The sequence below is a fragment of the Parasteatoda tepidariorum genome, chromosome 6, assembly GCF_982258835.1.
Source record: "Parasteatoda tepidariorum strain Cologne lab strain chromosome 6, Ptep-v5.0, whole genome shotgun sequence".
Lineage (NCBI taxonomy): Eukaryota > Metazoa > Arthropoda > Arachnida > Araneae > Theridiidae > Parasteatoda > Parasteatoda tepidariorum.
Genome location: NC_141760.1, coordinates 52,148,121 through 52,171,785, shown reverse-complemented (window position 1 = coordinate 52,171,785; position 23,665 = coordinate 52,148,121). Strand labels below are relative to the sequence as shown.

Below are 23,665 nucleotides of genomic sequence, written 5' to 3'. Positions count from 1 at the left end.
TCCATGTTCTCTTCAACCTGTTCAATTGTTGATAAAAATCAGCAAATGAATACGAGTAAATCGCCAGACGACATTAAAATAACGATGTTAAAAGTACTATTTTTTTATTTGTTTGAGAATATGTAAGTTGTAAGTTAGAATTTGTATCATCGGTTGCTATGGCGATATCATGGAACAAAATTTTGTTCTATGATATCGCCAATAGCAGCTTACTTAGAAAAGTAAAAGATAGGTAAGAGTATATAATGAGAGCGATGCTTACAAAACACATTTAAATCCTTTTTTTTTTAATTTTTTTTTTAAATACAAGAAAAAGAAATGAAATGAAATTCAGGGAAGAAAATAGTAGGAAAAAATGTCCTTGAAGAGTTTCAGAGGTTCTGTGTAAAGAAGGAAAATACAAAATATTCCAAAAGAATATCTTCTTCGTGGAAATTTATAATACACAGTCTTATAGAAATTAAAGTTTCAACTTCAACTCTCTTTCCCTTCATATTACCTTACCACCAAGTTTTTTATATCATACGTTATACACGGAAAAACGAGGGGAAATTAACATCACTTAAAATTCCATATGTTAACACCCTCTTAACGAACAATGCTTACGAAAATGTGGGACACACTTCCTTATTTCTACCAGGCGCAGACGATGATAGCCACTAAGCTAACAAGCAAACATACCCATAACTAATGAATGTTAACCTTTATTGAAATGAAAACTTTTCCTGGAAAGGAGGGGAGAGGGAACCAAAATCTAATATACACTTTCACCTCCGAGGCGAATTGCAACTTCACGATTTGCAACGCCGCAACACAATAGCCATCATTCCCGCTATAAAATAAGTCGCGTGAGAAAGTACAATCGAAGGCAGACGATAAAAAACCCTCTTTTCCACTTTCCAATCAAATAAAAAGCGGAGAAAATTATAAGAAGCAGAAGAAAAAAAAATTCCATTCATCTAAGGCAACATCTGCTGGAGTAAAAAAAAATCCGTAGTAAAGTGGATGGTTTGGGTGTACAGGCTGTATACAAAGATTGACCTATTAGGAAAAGAAAAAAACCCGCCCGCCTAAAGACTGGGTCAAGGGTGGAACAAAGGCGAAAACCGATTTAATAACAGTAAAAAAAAAGTTAACAGTTGAGGGGAACGCCCGACGAATAGATAGTTATTTGATAAAACGGGAAGTTTTAAAAAAATTGAAGTAATGTAGTTGTAGCCGAAGATATAAAATATCTCATAAAAAAATATTAAAAGCTTTCATGTCTATAGCCATAGATAAAGGCTAAACAAAATTTTGATATTTTTATTAACCCGCTTGCATTTCCCGATCTTTTAATATTACTATAAACTATCTGCTGCTGTTTTAGAATGCATAAAATAAACATTTCGAGTTTTATCCATAACCTGTGTTAACTCATTGAGTTAATAACCATAAATAATAAATGGTAAATCATTTTAAAATCGCTCTAAATTCGGTTGTAACTATTTAAATGCATTTTTCGAAAGGATTTTGATACATATAATGCAAGATTTCAGTATTCAAAGGTACAATCAACCGCGTTAACCTGACTTGAATAGGATGGGAATATGCTGCGCCAAACTCAAGTAAAATTGCTAAGACTCCCTTTTTAAAAAATCTCTTAACTTTTATCGAATAAAAATGAAAAAGCTGAAAATCGAGAGAACACTGCAAAGAACAAGGAGAAAAATAATTTTTTAATGTTAATTGATTAGAGACTTAACTGTAGAAAGATCTAATTCTTTTTTAGTACCATAGTATAAAATTCAACTTAAATTCCATCAACGTAAAGTTTTTATGCGTAATTTGCAAGTAACCTTTTCATGCAAATCTTGCTAAATAAAGCTTAATTTTTATAATAATATTCACTACCTGACTGCGTACAAATCGCAAACTTGGATTTATGAAAATAGTGCTGCAGATTCAGTCTGTAAATTCTGCTAGCGGTCTTGCAGGTTTTAAAAATAAACAGCAACAATATTCATACCAAAACCATATTCAAATGTGTTACCTAATAATAAAGAATTAGAATGTATTCCATTCATATTTTTGGTGTGAAGAAATGTGTTGCAATAATATTCCATAGTTTTCACAATCTGCAATCATAATAGAATAGTTTGTCTCAAAATTTTTTATTTATTATTATTTTTTTAATTTCAAACTAAAGTATCATATTCTTTAAACAGCCTATGGTCAGTTACTTATAAAGTGGTGAATTATATAAGCCTACGAATTATTTAGAAATAGTGGTGGATAAAAATCTACTAAATTGCATTTATTAAACCAAGAATCGCAATTGATGAACTACCACTTTAAAATATTTATTTGCTGTCTGGAGCAAGATGGCATCTCTGTGTTGAAGACGTCTGAGACACGTCAATTATTGTTTTGATATAAGAAACAAATGACGTCTCCCAGACGTTTTCGTATATCATGGGGTTAAGTTAATTGGGTTTAAAGGGTAAAATGTGACAGGAAAAATCAGCCGATGGTGTTAAGTCTCTAAAATAATAAAACCGAGTTTAAAACATTTCATTTCATCACATTCTCCGTACGAACATTTATGAAAGAAAAAGTAATAAACGAACTGATGCCCTTCCGAACCTCAGAATAAAGCTATCAAAAAGTAGTTTTCAATAATTAATAGTTCAGTCTAGATTTATAAGTAAGTGCTCGATAATCTATGCCACACATTATTTATTTTCCTCGAAATAACAGGTATTGACCTCATCAAAAAATGACAACACTTGTTTCTGACAAAAAAAAATTTCTCTTAAAGCCTTTGAACAATTTTCCGGTCATCAAGGTAGTTCTTTAAAAAAAATAATAAATAAATAAATTGATGGAGGCCAAATCAAAATCAACAGCCATTTAACTCGTAAAGCAAACCAATAAATCAAGAAAATTAATATTGTTTAGCGATAAGTAACCTTCGACCTAAAATATGGAGAGATGAAATGAGAAAAGCGGGTAATTTTAATTTCACTTTATCATCGAAGTAATCATAACTCGTGGAAATAAAGGAATGGGTCGTTTATCAAAGCGGTGACTAATTTGAGAATAACCTTCGATGCCATATAATTGCGCATTTTATACTGGATATATATCATAAAGAGATTTTGAATCATCTCTAAATATTTTTCTTTAAACGAACGTCAAAAACAAGTTATGGAACATGCAATGCATGAAAGGTTTTCAGTTTTAATTTATCATTTGATGTTGGCGTCACCCATGCTGTAAGTGCGAAAATAGCCAAGCCGAAAACTAAAACTATCAGCAGAAAGATTAAGAGGGCATAATTTATCATCTTTACATGCTGTTTTATCACCACCTTTTTTGTTGATTAAATAAACGTGTTTTACACATGGCTGGATCAACAAATCAGCCATTAAATGACACAACTGTAGTTGAATTGACAGATCGTTTTTTTTCTTCCCGCAAGAAGTTAATATCATACTTAATTGAGCGATTTAAAGAAATACATTGGTAAGATTCACACGTTAATTTAAAACCTACTCGTAATAATCCGATAAACGAAAAATAAGAATACATAAAAATATGAGAAGATGGAATTTTAAAACTTGACAAACATTTGAAAAAGTCAATTGCCGACCGGATAATGATAGTAAACTGCATTGATTGCAATTAGAATCTACAGACAACAGAGTGTCAGGGTAAGAGAAAAATGCAACGTTGAATACACTCCGGCCTAGTCCATGCTATCATTAACAATTCCGATTCCATACCAGTCTGTCTCAAACTATCCCTTGTTTTTAAGATATTGAGATCCAGCTCGACCTAGTACATCGAATATTACAGATCTAAGTTCATTGTTATTATGTGATGTGATACTTACGAAAAATCTAGAAGATTAGCTTTCACTAAAAATAATATTTGATGGATTTTATAGAATTTACTTAATATAAAATAATTTCCATTCCAATAACTACAGTAATTTCGGATTTAACATCGCTATAACATTGGCTCGATTTTCGGGAGACAGCTTCAAACTGAAGCCGTTCGAAAACTAACTGAAAAGTTTAATCGGTGTAGTTATAAATTTTAATTTTTCGTTTTCGTCTTAAAATGAGGATGGAAAAACATTGGGGAGTACGCATTTGTGACAAAAAAGATTACAGTTAATGAAGTTTGACTCTAAAATGGCTCATAAAAGAATTAAGGGATTTGTGCGAAGAACAGCTCTGAAGTATAAAAGGCGATATGGCTCTTATTTACGTCTTATTCTGTCAAGCTAAATTTTTAAAAAATAAGCATGTCGTTTTAATTCCAAGCAAAGAACAATTATGGTTAAGCAGTTAGTAAAAATCAAGGACTAAGCCACTCTAAACTATTTCTAAACAGAGAGATTATGAAATAAATTGAAAAATTAGGAATGAAACACAATAACACCTATCTATTCTATCTATTCAGTTACATTATTTTGAAATGGAGCGAAATAACGGTAGCTTTAATTAGAAATCGTTGCATTACTTTTCAAATAGATCACAAGATATCAAATGAAACAAGAAAAATAAACAGTTTAAAAACCAATCAGAAAGGCACGTCAAACGATACGTATTTTTGTTGTTTTTTTATTTCATTTTTTCTAGGAAACTGGGTGTGTTATAGTAAGAAACTTACCAGTGAAAAGTTGTCGGCTACCTGAAGGATAGAGAAAAAGGTGAAGGGGGAATTGAGCTTTACTTTTTTGAAAGAAGTAAGTCTGTGGGTAAAGTAGGGCCCGAAGCATAGATTGAAGCCGATAGTGAGGTGTTGTCGTAAATCTTTGGCAATAAACCGCCCGGTCGGCTTTACCTCAAAGAGGCCCCCAACGGTTTTAAACAGGTAGGTAGTTTGAGCCCCTGTGCTGTCTAAAGGCAGTAACCAGGTGAGTTTGGTAGAGAAAAGAAGAAAAAAAATCGACCATTTTTTTTCTTTTTCTACACACGTTTTTGTCCCCCTTATTTTTTTTTCGGATCAAACGAATGAAGGATTTTCGACCTCCCACTCAGTAGTGACCTCCACAGTTATTCTTTATTATTATTCACTTGTTATTCATCCACTTGTCACGTGAAAAGCTAAACAGGTGGACAGCGCATCAAGTCATTTCTCTCAAGTTAGTATAGTTAATTTATTTTATTATTAATTTTTATTATTGGGGTTTAAAAATACTTGGTTGCAAAAAAATAATGCATAGTACTTATAAAACTAACATTTACATTATAGCATCGATCATTCGGACGTCGATTTATCGGATTGTCCAATTATCCGACTCGTACAAGGACCACATATTTTTCCCACCTTCCTCAAAAGATTTTTTTTCGCGAAAGCTCTTTGTTTTCAAATTATCTAAAAGGGGTCAAAAAAATCTATTCTTTTGCCCCTTTGTAACATTGTAAAGAACCTCACATTCGTTCCACTCAGTTTCAATGTAGATTGTTGTTGCAGTTCATTTACGTCGCACTAGAGCTGCACGATGGGCTATTGGCGACGGTCTGCGAAACATCCCTGAGGATGATCCGAAGACACTCCATCCCAATTTTGATCCTCTGTGGAGGGGATGGCACCCCCGCTTCGTTAGCCCGACGACCTGCACGCGAAGTCGAGCACTTTACGGAAGAACAGTTTAACGAGGACCAATACCGCACACCCTCGGTCCCTACGCAATGTTGATAGAAAGTAGTTTCTAATAAAGGAACAGGTATATGATAAAATAAAATAAAATAACAATAATAATAACAAAATAAATTTAAACACGCTATTTTTAACATGCAATTGCCGATCCTATAGCCTGGAAAAGGTGTGAAAGGAAGTTACAAAATAACATTCTCATAGTTGTTCAATTATCCGAATCGGATGTAGTCCGGAAAATCTGCTCTCTAATGTACCCTGGAAATAATACTGTGTAGGTGGTTAAACACTAATTATAGATTTTTTTTTTCAATTTTGGCGTTTTGAATCGATGGCTAACCGTGACAAGATATTACTCCATGCTTTCGGAAATTAGTGAGTTAAATTGAACTGTTTTGCTCAACTGTATGAAATCGGTATGATTTTGAAATGTAGGTTCTCAATGATTCAGAACAGAAATGTAAAAGGTTACGTAACACTGAATAGCACAATTTAGATGTATATTCACAATTGAAGAGCATAGGAGAGGATCATGTTCATGCTAAACAATCTTTCTTTTTTTTAATGAGAAAAAATAATAATTTGTAAGTTCATGACAAGGTTTGTAATTTGAATATAACCTGTTTAAAAATCTAAAAAATTAGAACTTTTATTTAGTTAACTTTAAATAGAGCTATTTTGAACGGAGAAAAGATATTTTGTATAATAGTCTTCTATTGACCAAATGAAGTAAATAAATCCATCAAATGAATTGGCTCTTTTTCCTAATCTATCAGCACTACCAACAACATTTGTACTTTCACTTTTTTATAGAGTATAACAAGAAATTGTTCCGTTAAGTCGGGAAGATAATAATTTTATATATCTTTAATGAATACCCTTCCAAACGTAACAGAGCATGGAGGTTTGAATTACTCAATAACAAGATAAAAATGGTACAGATATTGAAAGGCATAATGAAAAGGTACAGAAAGCTTAATATGAAAAACTACCCTTCATGTTTCACTCCCTGCAGAAAACAAAACGTGGAGCATTAATTTTTTGTCATTAGGTAAAAGGCGGGTTCCACAAAAAGCTTCACCAATATAGTATCATTAAACATCATGAGCAAGGAAATGGAGCATTAGATTAATTCGTTCGCCCTTTTTTATTCACAACGCCTTCTATTGTAAAACATTTTCAAGACAAGTAATTACATAATGTCAGCTTGCATTCTAAAAAAAGAAAGAAAAATCAGCCGGAGCATCATATTAAAAGTGGTACATTTCTCGGGAAAGGCGAGTTTTTTCAATTCAAATAATAATAACTATTATAAAGATCTGAAGAAGAACCAATTTTTCTAAGAAAAACTAATTAGAGGTAAATATCAAAATTTGGAAATGCTTTGTCAGTTAACCACTAGTCGAGAAGATCTTTTTGTCCTGGAGCTTTATCTGGTTTTTGAAAACTTGATTTTCCAGTTGCTTAAAAGATAATCGTAAATCTAGATACAAATGCAAAAAAAAATTACAATCCTTTAGAACGTGCTATGTAACATTTTCCAAGTTCAACGATTCAGATATTTCTGGTTACTGCAAATTCACACCGCAATGATGGTTCATCCTAGTTCTCATCCAGTGAGTTTTAGAGGCGAGCTCTGGTTCACTGTTGACGTTTCGAGTTCAAACACCCCAAGCTAGAAATCTAGACGAATTTAAGTCAACAGTCCAAAAATATTAAATGTACACGAAGTTTGGCATGTGCATTTGGGGCATATTCTTAAAAATTATAATGACCTAACTTAAATAATGAAAAACTTCATTCTGTATAATACATTTTATAATGCCAAATTCTAAATTTAGAACAGATAAAGTTGGACGTTCTTTGTTTAATGAAATTAATAACCTGCTAAAATTGTATTTTAATTCAGAATATTTTTTAGAACATTCTTAACTACCCAATCATTAAAATGTTTCAGTCATGTATGGTTCATTAAAATTTCAGAATCATAAGTCTGATTCAGAACATTACCATGTTCAAGGAGCTATTAATAAACAAGATTGACATATTCTCTGACACCACTCATTTAGGCATTATTTCTTTTCCCTAAATGCCAATATTCATTCAAGCATTAACATAAAAAAGCTAGATTTAGTAAAATCTGAAAAGCTTAACAATTAGTAGTTAAAATTATTTCATTTTTAACAACTTAAGGCTATTATAACGGTATTTTCTTTCCCTGTATTTTTTATACCCACACTAAGAGGATTGCCTTAGACGTTGTAGCTCAACTAAACAAGGAAGAAAAGCGATCTAGATAATTGATCACTTAAAAAAATGTGAGTAGGACTTCCTAGTTTTTATTTACTATTTTTATTATTCTAGCTAGACTTGAATCACTTCTTCGCCAACAATGTTGATGAGGTACAATCACGAAAAGCAGAACTAATTGCACCCTATTGGAAGAACGGGTAAGAATAAAAAAAAAAAGTAAAGAAGTGAAGTTGGTGACGATAGTTGATCTGTCGTAATTAGAGACGTACCAAGTTAAGGTTTTGACATCGAATTCGTTCCTTATTCTTAGGCTACTTTTAACTTTTTGTCTTACCGGTTTTTACTATTCTTAGAGTCATGTTCGGTGGCTCGAAACAATGGTTCACCTTTTTTTTTCTTTCTCTGTCTAATCTATCAAATCATTCGACCTCCAGGTTATTTTATGACGAACATTAAATTAAAGATTTAGAAAAGGTAGACATGGGAAGTTTTCCTTTGCAGAGATTTTTTTAATTAAACATTTTGGTTGTTTAAAATTGTCGATTTGAAGTTTTTAGAATTTTATTTCAAATTAACTTGAAACTTTTCATTTGAGATATTATGCTTGTATTTGTAAAGCTAATTTTGTGATTCTTCAAGTCCTAAAATTCACTCTCACTACTATACTTTTCAACTAAATAACTATTTAATTCATCAAAAATTTTAATTGAAGAGTAAAAGAAAGTTAAACATTAACTGGGACTTAAATTGTGCAACTGCAACTGTAATGATGGGACTAAAGTTGCAGAACGGCACCAGTAAATAATAATGTGATTGCAATACTTTTATATCACACAGTTGAAGAACATCATAAGCACCGTCTAATATAAGTTACAGACTTAATACACAGAATACATTACAAATAAACTATAACACCAGAGAACATTGTTTTTTTTTCTTCTTCTTTTTTCTCTCGTTTCATGAGATTTTTTAACAGATCTTGGACATTTTCGCATCGCTCATTTCAAATCTGCAACACGATACAGTTTTTATCCAATTTAAAAATACATCCCAAACCAGGATTTTTTAAAAATTCATTCAAGTGACTATTGAATACTCTTACGTCTGTGTTACGTAGGGAGTAGTAGAAGGAAGGCGATAATACATTTCAATTTATAATGCCATGCGTTAAGAACAATTTTTCTTAGCTTTAAATGTTATTTTCAAAGGAGAGGAGAAGTGTATTTGTATGCATATACAACCTATACTTCTTTATAAACTAGTATGCTCAGGCATAAAGTAAATTAAACTAAAAGTATCATTTTGAAAAAAATCTGCGCAAAACAAATCTTATTTCCGAATTAGGTAAAATCAATAACTTGTATGCGAAAAAAAGTTTGTTCCCCCGTGCAATGTGTTCAGTTCTGCGTTTATTATTATTATTATTATTTTTTTACAGGAAGTAAAAGTAAATATATATTTAAGTTATTTTCATTTAAAATTAATTGTTAAGTTTAAATATTCCGCTTTATTTTAATCTAAGCCTGATGTCCAAGTAACTTCTAACAACTTCTTAATATGTACTTTACATTAAGAATTGAATTACAAGTATAAATATAAATCTATTTTATAAATTTCTTTAAATCAAACTGTGTGGGTTTCATTACTTGACTAATGAAAGCTTGAAACACCGAACATTAACTGTTCTCTTATTAGTATTTCGTATTCCATCATCCTGCTCTTAATGAAAAGACGCGAAATGTTTGAAATGTGAAAAGGAAGATCGCAGGGCAAGATATCCATCAATAATTTATAAATGCTTAATTTTTGAAAATTAAATAATTGTAAGTTAGAACTCTGCTCTAGCATAAATGATAGGAATAAAAGAAAAGAGTTATCGCCCCCTTCAATGCCATTTTCGAAAGCAAATTTAGGACTAAACGGAGGCTCGTAGAATAATAAAATGAAACCAGAGTTATACATTCTTAAAATTATTCATCCACATATAATACGTTAGAACAAAATTTGCCCTTCGAAAAACAGTGAAACAAATTCAAACTCAATAGATGAATTCTTAAAATTAATCATCCACATATAATACGTTACAATAAAATTTGCCCTTCGAAAAAAAGTGATAAACAAATTCAAACTCAATAGATGAGGCATTTATTATTTATTTTGTCGTAAGCACTTCAAACCTCTATTGCAAAGACATTCAGGGCAACATTAAGTGGTCTCCAAGAGGTAAAATGAGTCTACCAAAAATACAAGATAGCAAATATAGATAGATCATCTTTTGTCTTCAGTGCAATGGGTACAGTTGAAAAATTTTACGACCTATCTTTTAAGAATTGTCCTTCTATTAATCATTTACGGTAAGGAAAAGTGACAACAAAAAAATCGTGAGTCACGATAAAACAATCGATGCAGTCCTCACAACAACAAAGAATACAATTTCCACTTTTTAATGTTGGAGAGGGCTATCTTTAGAGAAGAATATGACCACTGGTTTTACTGACCCGTGGTTTAGAACTTAGAAGTCAGTTTTAGCATCATCTTTAAGGTAAGTAATTAGCAGCAGCATGAGTTGCTGAACTAATTTTGTCATAATATAACAAAACACAGCGGAAGATTTGTGATAGAATAAACTCGTTGATTTTCTGTAAGTTTGATAAGAGTTTAGGCAACGATTAACGTTTGTTACGGTTTAAGATTTGAGCAAAATTACCTTTATAACATTAGATTACTTTTAACATTTAAAATCAGTGTCACTTAGTAGTTAACCGTTCAATTTATTGACAACAAATTAAAAATATGTTTATTTTTATTCGTTGTATATTAATCTTTGTGCCAAACAAATTAGCGTAGTTAAGGGAAACATTGTATTAAAATATAGATAAGAGATACATTTTGACATTTCTAATCTTCTAAGATATTAAGTGCTACTGTAACATTCCGACATGCAGAAACTGTCAAAAATCGAGTCTATTTGACGGATGTTTAGTAATCTAGGTTTATAACTCCCCCCTCCCCCTTTGATAATAGAAGATAAGTAACTTAATAATATAACTTATCATCAATACAGCTGAACATTTTGTTCAGCCAGAAGTTTAACGTTGTCAGTTTTAATATAGATCAAAAGTTTAGTTTTGGACCATGACTTAGTTATAACAGAAAACCAAAAGGGAAATTCGATCGCTCGATCGTTACCTAATCACTCGATATCGTGTTCTACAGCCAATAGAGGGCCTAGGCCTGCTGAGCAAGGTTGTTCCAGATCTTTCTATTCTTAGCCTTAAATTTTAAGTTTGAAATTTTCATTATGGTTAGATCTTTTGATGCATCATTTAACTATTTCCTTTTGGGTCTTCTCCAGGTTTTGAGATATTGGTTTCCAATTTAATATTTTACTCAACTCTTTATTTTCATTTAATCTTTTTTGTGCGGCTCAGCCACCCCAAGGGTCGATTTTATAAATCTAATTATTTATTTTTCATTAATTAAACGTAGAGAATTTAGCATTAGAAATTTTGCTAGTTCGAGCACTGACATACACAGACGATAAACAAAAAAACAAAAAAACATTAATAACAAGAAAAAGTAGTTTGGTTGCCTAGCAACTAGTCAGAGTTGCAGTTATTATATTTACAAGAGTTGGCAGACGATTTTAAACAATTATTTAAACTAATTCTCCATTGATGTCGGAAAAAAAGCAATTAATCTTTACAACTCACAGCAACAACGATACAACATTCATTTCTTGGAACTAATTAAAGAGGTTTTTTTAAATTGTAAATATGGCTAATAAAATTATATATAAGATCACTAATGTGTAGATCTGAAAAGGTTTTCCTGTTGTCATCCATAATTTCATTCACAAATTTAGTTATATAACAACCTAATGAATCACAACTTAGGTTTAACAGAACACCGTGGAACAAAATCCTTATTCCGTTATAAAATGGATTAGGTCACTTAATTTGTTATTAATTTAAGCAATGAACTTCGCAACGGAAATTTCTACGAAGACGGGCAAGTGTTTATGATTCAAGAGCAATTAAGTTCCTACGATGATGCGAAATTGAGTGTCAATACAAGGGTAGAAAAAGAAGAAAAAAATGGTGGAAGTAGACTCGTTTGCCTCCTGGGTTGAGAGACAATGATTGATTTTAGTGGTGTGTTTGGTGTATGTCAACAGGAGTCTCGGAGGCAGACAGGAGAAGTTTGGGAGTTTGTTTTTAAGGTAACCTACTTTTACCATGCAGCGACAGAATATTATTTTTCGTAGCAATGAATACATTAAACCTCCGGCACTGTTTTAAATAAATCTTTGAACTCATTTCTAAGAGAACGGAAAAAGAAAACGACGTATACCTTATCTTGAATAATGTTTTTGATAGAAACAATTTTAAATTGCAGACCTGTGAGTCAACTTTATAAATCTTTAAAAATGATGATTGAGATTCTGAAGAAAACGTAACACATCACAAACGAAACACGCTAATGAGAAACGATTGTAATAGCTTGTCCTTTTACACATAGACTCTAAATCGAAATCAAGTGATTAAGTTAGGAAATTGATGACATTTTTTTAATTTTTTATGTTGAGTGCCAATTCACCGAACGATTGAAGATTATGTATTTTTCTTTTTCACCTTCAAGAATTCGCTTTTATCTTTAAATTCTCTGAAAAATCACTTGGTTTGTCCCATGGAATCTAGAGTAATGGATAAAGGCGATAGGATACTAATACTTAAATATAGAGAAAGATAGACCCTCCCTCACTCATTTAAATAAAATAAAAAGCATAAAATAAATAAATAAAATTTAAAAGTAATTCGATTTTAAACTTTGATATTTTTTCTTAGGAAACAATTACTTTTTAAAGTGCACTAGGAATTCGTTTAAGAAGGCCCCAATTAACGGTATCGTCTTAGTTACCTACGAAGTACAGAATACAACAAATTTAAATAGACCGATCCGGTTAATCTATGGTCCACTACTAAGCCACCATCCACTACTAAGTTAATCTAAGCCATGATTTACCGAAAAATTAAGAGGAGAAATAGACATGGGATATCTAATGACAGTTAAAAGTACAGTTTTATAGCTCACATTAAACTTCAAGTATAGTGAAAGAACATGATAAGAGACCATTTTGAAATCATTCAGACTTCCAGAATTTTCAAAATAACAAGGATTTGGAGTTGAACATTAGTAGTCGTAAAACCAAAAAAATTGGATCCGCTGTTCAACGACGGTTATAATATTATAATATGTTGCCCTCACTTAAGCCTTTTATAATATATCATAAAAGTGAATGTTCTAAGATTAGTAAAAAGTGAATTAAGTTTCTGTACGGAATGCTACAAATTTTAGATTTAGTGTTGCGTATGATTAACTTAAAGAAGTTGAAACTGGCATTCTTCTAAGTTAACTTGCAAGGCAATCTATCAAAAAAGATTTTTTTCTTTCTTTCTGTAAATAAAGAAGTGAAGCAAAAGATAAATTTTAACTCTAAACATGGATAACAGCTATCGTTCTTTGACATAATATTGCTAGAATGAGATGATGAGAGAAATGAATGATTTGAAAATAAACAGCTGATGTGAGTCAGTTCACCCAGTGCAGCTTTGTATAAAACTTGTGATAAAAGAAGATGTTTATAACTACAGTAGATATGAAAACTGAGGGCCGAAGAGTCATTTCCCACAAAAGGAGATAAGATACCGGATAGGAACAACTTTTTTTAAGTTTTTTTGTTTTTGTTTTTTCTCCTAATCGTCAAGACGTTGTAAAAGCGGAACTCAAAGTCACTTGGCTCATGACAAAATTCCTTATATAATGCCTAATTGCACATAATAATCATGAGTCGAAACTCTTCTTAGTCACTGAAAACGCTCTGCATAAGACAATACTTTTTCTGTCAAAAGAAAATAACTCTGGTTATACAACTAAAGGCTGTTATTACCGTGTACCAACATGTTCATAAATTTTTTGAATATGTTTTTTTAAAATCCATTTTGGAAAAACCAAATTGAAAGGATGTTAAATAAAAATTAAAACGTCGGCAAATTTCAACTGATAAATTTATTGAATAAATAATTCATGAATTGGGAGATAAATGCCCCACTGTAGAAAACAAAATGGTTCTCTATATTTTGTTGTTATGTAGCTGAAATGTTCAAAAATTGTAAAATACGTATCAAAAACAAAACTGAGAAACAGTTTAGTGCAAAATTGTCAACTTCAAAGAAAGTAAGGCTTATTTGCCCATCAATTAAATATTAAAAAGTGAATTTTTTTTTCAATTTTTAGATTTTACTGTTAAATAGAATTTCATAACGTAGAAACTGGTAAAAAAAAAAAAAAAAAATTTAAAATAATGTTTTTTATTAGTCGTCCTAATATTGAAATTAATATGCCAAGGGTTCTACACTTTATTTAAAATTACTATTTCTAAGAGAAATGAAAAGAAAAAATTATTAAAGTTTAAGTTTACAAGCGCTTTTTTCCGGAAGCAATATTCCAAATAAATTTAAAATACATATTATATATTAAAATTTAATAATTTATTTAAATTTGATATAGTAATTATATATTAAAATCTTAAATTTATTCAAAACAGTGGAAGATTTCCGTATCGGCACCAACGCCAAAATATTTTTTTATTGGAATTCATACATTTGCAGGCTCAATTTTGAGCTTGTGTGCTCAATTTAGGCTTTTAAACCTTTGTCAAATAGAAATACAGACAGCACAAAGCAGCACAGCAGTTCCAAGGGTACAACTCGCCTCTACTTACGACCAAACGTGTACATATATATATTTTTCTAAAAAATTTGTCAAGTTTAAAATTCTTTGGCGATTGTAGTTGGCGCGAACAGATGCCGATACTGGAATATCCTAATATAGCTGAAATATTCTACTGTGATCGTTGAAATATTCATGAAAGCATAATAGCTAGGATATTAAAAATCCTAAATTAAAAATTTAAGAAAAAAATATTTGATGGAAAATAATTACATTCTTTCCTCAAATACCTTAAGTGGTAAAAAAAATGTTTTTTTTAAAAATCTTATTAGCAACTAGACTCAAGGGCATTTTTCGAGGGAGTGTTTCCAACAAAGGTAATTATTTAAGGTTTTATTTAATAACTTAAAACAAAAGATACATCGGCAAGGTCGATTACAGAGTGTAACGAACTCGATAATCGAACTGGTTAACCCTTTTTTTCTTTCTACAAGGTAAGGGCCAAGGACAAAAGTGAGATATAGCTTGCATAGATTATATGAAGCGAGAAAAAAACACTTCCATAACCAAATATAGAGCGAAAAGTGTTTATTAATTTTTTGTTACTTCCCTTCAACTGGCAGCCTTGCCCCTATTTGTATTCAAAGTCAGCGATCAAGTTCGCTGACTTCGATTATTAATTACTTATTTTTCTTAAAAGATGGCATCGGTGGAAAAACTGTGTAAACAGGAAACGATGCCAGTTTTCGTTTAGCTGTTAATTGTAACTTGAATAAACGATTAAAAAAAACGCTAGATGAGGTTGAAAAATTATTTTGAAAGCAATTCGATGGTAGAGACCAAAAACTAAGCATGCAATTAGATAAGATTTATTATTTTAATAAGATAGGTCGTGATTATATTCACTATGCAAAAAACAAATGCCGATCGTAATACATTAAAGACGGTGAAACGATACTTAATTATTACGTTTAGTACTAAAGGAAAAAAAAAAGATAAAATATTTTTTAAAAAGATATTCAAATAATTTTCAAATTTGTAATGCCAATAATTTTCAAATTTGTAGGGGGGGGGAGAAATTAAATTGTGATATTAGGAATTGGTTTCATTTCAACCAAATACACTTAGTAATTATACAACATACCATAACTACAACAATTGCATTATTGTATGAAATGTAAGGGCAGCACTTTCATTGTTAATAGGTTTTTTTAAAAAATTTTAGAACTAAGTTACTTTCTTAACTACTTAACACTATTCGTTTCAGATTTTATTATTATTATTATTTATTCATTTATTTAATGGCAAGGGAGAACAGTTAAATTTCTAAAAATTTTTTTAAACATTTAGATAAATGATAGGGGAAATTGCGACAAACATTTAATACATACCTCAATAAACATGCATTTTTTTTTCTTAAAAGAAGAAAAAAGTTAGTTGCATTTTTTGGGAAGTTAGAAAGTCAGATATTTCAGGTAACTATTCGGCCGATTTTGTTCATATTTTGTATTTTGCCATGTAAAATTATATTCTTTGAAATGCTGCGAAAAATTTTACACCCTACAATTCAAAATTTTTCAACCATTATTAAATAAAATAAAAAATAATAAATATTTAATAAAGGTTATTTTTGCATGGAATTATTTTTGAGCAAACTAATTTTATATTTGTGTGAGAAAATTTTTCAATTCACTTAAAATTTTTTCAAGATGCTAAAAAATTTTACGCAATAAGTAAAATTAACATTAAAGACGCAACAAGTTAAATTAACATTAAGGGGTTAAAACTTTGGACCACTCTCCTGACCAAACTATTGGAACCATATTTTCCAGATTGCGGCTACCCCCTATATTTTGGGGGTCAAAATATCCGAATTCATCGGGAAAAAAAGGTATGTTTATTCAGAGAAAGTACGTTTTTGAGTCTGATTTCATAATTTAAGATAGCGTCAGCACATATTAATTATCATATTTCAAGTCATCCCCTCGAACCATTAAGATTGAGACTTGGAACGTTAAGATTCGATCATTAAATCAAAAGTTATTCATGGTGGTCCTTTCCCCCCCCCCTGCACTGGGCAATGGATTTACTTAAAGGACAATAAACTTTTCACCGATGTAAAATATGCAATTTAATGTTTAAAATAAGGATGATATAAATTGGATTATTAAATTTAATATGCAAGACTATATGCTGAATTTATTTTTATACAGAAACTTTCATACAAAAATGTTATTTCACAGATACACTAAGAGGGACTTCAAGTCACCATTGGGGGTTGAACCAGTCCTAACAACAGTTCCATCACTGTACGGATGGTTTTTGAAAAAACTGAGAAATGGCTACACAATAAGACAAAGCAAATTTGTAAAGGAAAATATCGCTAACTATTTTAAACTAAAAATACGAGGAATCATAGTATTTAAATTTATAAAAATGCACTGCCTGTCTCTATTATCAAATAACCCGATTATTTAACTGTAACCTACAATATTTCCTTAATGTTATTTCTCTGAAATTAATAAATAAATCGAAAGAGAGAGAAAGGATAATCTTTTCATAAAGTTCAGAAAACTTTAAGAGCCGGAACTAGATAACATTTCACTACGTTAGTACGTAAAACGAGTATGAAAATACGTAATCAAATAAAGCGATGGGGTAAATAATGACAATTCAGTAAATTTCCATTTAAATTATCAGCACATTAAATCAGACGTCGATGACATAAAGAAACCATAAACTCCTGTTCATCGGAAGTCGGAATGAAAAATTCACAAGTAATAACAGAAATCTTTTTATCATTTACAAAAACGTTCAAATGGTTTCGGCATCATGTCGACATCATTAGATGCGTTTCTCTAATCAAATATTCCGATCACGCAGCTTTTACAAAAGGATAACTGGTTTTTTACTGATTCTCTCTCAGGTTTCTTTTCTTTCTTTAATTTATCTGAACAATTTTGCAGCTTCTTCAGATGTATCGAGTTCTCGCTTTATACCGGAACTCTTTAATTTCTTCCATCCGGCCATTTTTTATTCTTCTTAATGAACTGGAGGTGAAAAAGGGTAGGGAAGAAAAAAGTTCAAGATTTCCGCTTCTTAACATTAGGCGTGGGAAGTTTCCAGTTATGTTTGATAAACTGTTTAAAAAATAAGATATATAACTTCTCCGGAATCATATATCTTTTTTAAATATAAAATAAGTTGAAATCCCAGCGTTGATTTGTTTTCTACAATTCCCGCAGCCAGCTCACACCGTCCACAATGCTGACATAAATATCCTCAGTGGCAGACGGATCATGGGTTAGAATCCACTTGCCGTCGTGCTAACCATGGGAGGTTTACGTGGTTTTTCTCTCCACGAAATGTAAATGGTGGTTGGTTCCATCAGAATGTCCTCCAAGGAGACTAGTTTGTCCCAATGCTTGATGCAGGAGTTCCCTTGTCTTTTGGGTTGGGTTTAAAATTACAATGCTACGGAGTAGAACATTTATAGTCATAAACTCAGAATTGGGACGGCTGTTCAACTCCAGTTATAAAATAAAACACCCTTTTCGTCAGGCTAACCGAGGTAGGTTTTCCTCTCCATATAACACAAATGTGGATTTTTTCCCATCAAAACAGTCCTTCACAAAATCCAATTTGTCCCAATGCTCGATTAAAGAATTCCCTTGTCTTCTGGGTTGGAATTAAAAGTACAAGGCTACGGAGTTGGGTACTGACGGTCGTATGCTCAAAATTGGATCGACTTTTCAGCCTCGGTTGTAAAATAAAATAAATATCGGAAATAGAATAATTATCACCAACGATAATACAGTAAACATTCATAGTCAGTAACAATAAATATCCAATTGATTTCACGAGTACTATCAAAAACGGTATTTATAAACTATAGTATTATCGATAACGATAACCGTAGAATACGATATTATTTCAAACATTCAATATGATACTATCGCGGATATTATCCATAATTATCGAATACGATATTATCGACTATTATAATATCTTGAAAATAATTCATAATCGATTCCGTTATCGTGTTAATAAATATTATTTAGCTATGAAAAAATTCTTATAAAATTAATTAAATTAGTGAAAAAATATCGCGATAAGTATCGATGTATCGTAATATATCGATATTTCTTGGAAATATGTATCGAGATAATATATTTATCTCATCGTCCAGTACTAGTCAAGGTATGTTGGCTTTAGGTATGTCAAAGATCAGTATTCGCCGAATTTTAATTATGACGAAAATTTATAAGTCGTTTATACATATTTGGCTGACAAATAGGGGAAATACTTATTTAATGCTTCGTAGCATACTTATTAGCTTTGATTCAATGCTTAAATGGAACAAATAAATTTTTGACAGTAAGATTACTAACTATAGCCGTGTTTCGTCAACATAATATTTTTATCAACTTAATTTCAGTGCAATAGATAAACAAATAATAAGAACAAGCACATCAAAGCATCTGTTTCAAAACACGTGTGCATAGCATAGTTTAAAAATATTTTGCAATATTTTAAACGAACATTGCTGTCAATTTATAAAAAGGGAATAAAAATAAGCAAGAAGGAGTCATAAATTCTAGATAATTTTGAGCTTAAATACTTTATAACAAGAAAAGCTTTATATTTATTTTAGCCAGTTTTAATCACCTACAAGGGGAGTCGCTAAAGTATACTCAAATATTGCTTAACATTAATTAACTTACATCGCATAATCAAGGTTGCATAGCATGATGCTTCTTTTAACGAATAGTATATCATATATGGAAGTGGCATGCCATAGATATTAAACAGGCATACGGTGAACATATCATACAAGTTGTTTTGTAGAATTTGTATGTTTTTAAAGAATATTTCTTCAATATCGATTAAAGCAAGTAAATTTGTAAGGCACATACGATTAGTTCCAACGAAGAATAATAAAATTTTTGTTATGGCGATGCAGTTAGTATTATCTATCAATTTATCTAGATAGCTACTGAGTTTCGATTCAACTATTCAAATCAGTTCCATTTATGAGATATCTTATGCTTAATAGGCATACATTGCAAAGATATGTACAGTACGATAAATAAAAGAATGGAGTACTTTGAATAACTTCTGATCTAATGATCGGATCTTCACGTTCTAGGGCTCAATCTTAATGATTCGAGAGAATGACCTTAAATATGCTAATTAATTGGAGCAGATTACATTTTAAGTTAAGTTACGAACACACAAAAACGTACTTTTTCTCAGTAAATATACCTTTTTCTCCAGACCGATTCTGATTTCTAACCCCCAAAATATAGGGGATAGCCACAATCAGGAAAATATGGTCCCAATAGTCTACGGAAAGCAGTTCAAAGTTTGAATCCCTTGCTGTTAATTTTTATTCTTACTTATTTCGTCATATTTCAAGAGCTTTTTAAGCGAATTGAAGTATTTTTGCAAACAATTAGAAAATTCGTTTATCCACAGATAATCCCATGCAAAAAATAATTTTTAGTAAATATTTATTATTATTTATTCAATAACAGTCCTAATTTTGAACTGTAAAGTATACATTTTTTTACATTATTTTAAGTATTGCAAATTTTACACGGCAAAATACAAAATTTTAGTAAAATCGGTCAAATTGTTTCTGAGAATTCGAGTCTTAAAAAAAATTGTAATTATAAAATTCAATATTGGAAAAATAGGACAATAATAATTTCCTACAATGATTTATCAGCATAGTTCTTCCAGCACCGTTACTCACGAGTAACCAATTCTTCAACTACAGTTAATCATCATTTTCAGGATAAATATTCTGCTAATACTTCCTGCCTCTAACTAACTATTTCAACAAACTAACATGTTCATAAAATGAAAAGAAAAATCAACACTGGGCAGAAGATAAAACAAAAGGTAGTAACATCATAGTAAACAAAACGTAGATACTAAATAATTTGACGATAATGTAAAACGATACGAAGACACGGTGAAATTCCAAGGAATTTCACTCTGATGGTGATATAGAAATTTCGAGGATAAGATATAATTATCTGCATTTCTCATTTTAAAAAGAAATTACCTCAGGAATCTCGATGTTATATAGCTTTTACTAATAATTGGTTGATTCTGTGATTTAATAGTCTGTTAGAAGCAACAAGTTATTTTCAATTTATTTATTAGATTCTTTTCTATTTGCTACTCAAAAAGCGTGAAACTACAATATAGCTTCCGTATTACACGCGGTACCGTGTTTATTTGAGACGCACTATTTAACGGAAATGCTAAAAATAAACATTTTAATTCTATAGTTTTTAGTGACCAATGCTAACAATTGTTAAGCAGATTAAATTACTATGTACTTTTCACACGACCCCTTCCAAAAAGCGGTCGGAAATCCTCACAACGCTTGAATTATTCGGAGCACTCTTCCTAATGTCTCTCAACCCCTAATCTCCAATTAACTGCACCATGCATCACTGCCGATGAAAATAAATAAATAAATAAAAAAATCCATAAATTATTGAGATAAAAAAATTAGTTTAAAAATCAGCAATTTTCCATTTGACGGAATCTGAACACCATTGACAAATATAGAGTTCTCACTCTTGGCGATTTAAAAATGCAGCTAAAAAAAGTGATTTTGAAAAGGTTACTCATCGATTACTTGTTAATTAAAGCACTTAGAATCATTTTTCTTAGTAAGTTAGTTCGTCTTCACTTCTTAAAATCTGTGAAATTTTTAGACTTGGCGTAATAAAGCTGTATAGTTTAATGGGATTAGTAAAATAAAATCTTCTCTTCTTCTCTGAAAATAACATTTAAGAAGAAAAAAAATAATAGCAATAATAGCAAACACTTTTAATAGCAATATTTTCCGAAAAATTTGGGGGGGGGGGAGTTATACGCGTTCTTATGCGAAATATCTTGCAACAATTGAAAATTTCAAAAACTTTTATTTAAAAACAAAGCTAGCCATGAAATTTTACGATTATGTATTTTTCTATTGGCTATTTTTTACAGAGTTAACAGTTAATAATTAGTGGTGTCAACAGCCAATTGTGATTTTTAACTATTGTGTAATTTTTTTATAGTAAAAAATACATTCATTTTTTTTATTAGTGGTACACAGCTTTACTAAAAATTTAGAAAGGGTACACAAAAGTCATAAGTTTGGGAAACACAGACAAAGTAGTATTGACTATTAAGCAATTTGACTGATTAAAAAAATAATAATAAAGACCATCATAATATTGTTATGCAACAAGGAACTATTAGCTATCGTTTGAAAAAATAGCATCTAAGTTCGCAACTTAGTTACTAGAATATGTTTTTAGCTGCATGTTAAACCGTATTTACATGGGTATATTATTTTTGTCCCAATTAGTCTGCTCCTATAAATTGTTTTCATTTTGATGGCTGTAGTTAATATATAAATTTTTAATTAGGAACGCCATCTGTTGTATTGAAACTAATTTTGAAACCTAATTAGAAGGAGTTCTTGCTTCATAAGCAGAAAACAGCGAATGGTGATTACTGTCTGTTTTTTCTGATTACTTAATTTTTGATTGATTTTTCAATTCATCGGTTCTATGTAAGAGTAGTTTCGAGATTTTTTTTAAATGCTATGAATCTTTTCAATGTAAAACATGATCTTTATAACCAACTTCAAAAAATGTAAAGTCATAAAAAATAAATAAAAAACACGCTGTAGTACAGATTTATATTGTACCAACATTCGTTTGAATCTTAAACACAAATGTAACAAACAATTTAGAACATTTAAATGAGTGAACAATCTTAAGAAAACATTTGCTTGTTTTTTTTTTTAAATCAATGCTTATTGGAAATTGGAGCAGTCAAAAATGAAATCGTCAAACATAAATTTTTGCACCAATCACAGATTTTGAAGCTTGTGAAAACTAATCGATCTTCGACAGACTCACCATGGCTCTGATCTGGACTGAAAGTTAACGGGTCATAGAATAAAAAAAATATATATAATTCTCTGTTGCTTGTATGTTAGCTCATCATTATAGAGAAATGTTCTAAAATTTTAAATTGGCCGCTTCCGCACAATGGAAACGGCAGCCTTCTAAATGATTACTTATAGATACTAGTTTATTATCTGAAAACGACAATTTAAGAAAAAAGAATAAACGAAGCAAGTGAACGTAACGATAGTTATCCCGAATTCTTAACATTTTACTCTCGTCACGAAAATATCAATTTTGACAAATCAATTGCTCCATTTTCTGTCCAAAAATGACGAAAAATTTTTTGAAATACATGTTGTTTAGACATCTTTACTCCATCAAACGCAAGAAACAGAGCGAACAGGTTCTTGGCGAAGTAGAAAAAAAGAGACATTAAACATTTGACTAGACACGCAACCTCAACAGATATCATAAAGTCTATGAATGGTAAATTCACCGAAGAAAAAAAAAAATAAAAGTTAATGCTGCGCTTTGAGTCACCAATAAAAGGGTACTTCATGTGACACTTACTATTTGATAATTACGGACATTAAGAGACTTCAATTACAGTTGAAATGGAAGTTCTCACGCTCAGATGACAGATTTATGTGAAAAACGTGTTCGAAGGATGAAAAAATAAAATAAATATTTCCTAATTCCGGGTTTTAAGGTTGCAGTTAAGGGTCAAGTATTAAAAGACTCGAAAAGATACTTTTTTACAATGTTTAGAATCTGTAGTTAATCATTAAATGAAGTAGCTTTTTGTATTAATAAAAAAAAAAATAATTAATGTTTTTTCTATATGCTATATCCAGCTAGACCTACAGCCAAGTTATACCTAAATATTTCCTTTTGGGGGACAGTATGAATATTGAAATAGATTATTTATAGACCTTAAAATAAGGAGATAATAATCTATCATATCTTTAACTCCACTATTGGTATTGTTGCTTACCATACATCAATATCATTAACTAGTTATTATAGTATGCCTAGACTAGTTAATATACTATAATTCGCTTACTTATAGTTGGTCATTTTAATTGATTATTTATTTATTT

At 30.7% G+C, this 23,665-nt stretch overlaps 1 protein-coding gene across 2 annotated transcripts in view; it reads right to left on the bottom strand.

Annotated features, from left to right (window-relative positions):
- The window catches only part of LOC107437772 (MICAL-like protein 2), a 52,948-nt gene that overhangs the window by 12,686 nt on the left and 16,597 nt on the right, over positions 1-23,665 (bottom strand). The window contains exon 1 of one of the 2 annotated variants that reach the window (XM_071178673.2): positions 4,663-4,860. The exons of the other annotated variant lie outside the window; for it this stretch is intronic. The gene's annotated coding sequence lies outside the window, so the exon portion shown is untranslated. Of the gene's footprint in view, positions 1-4,662; positions 4,861-23,665 lie in introns of those variants that run through there. 2 annotated transcript variants of the gene reach the window in all.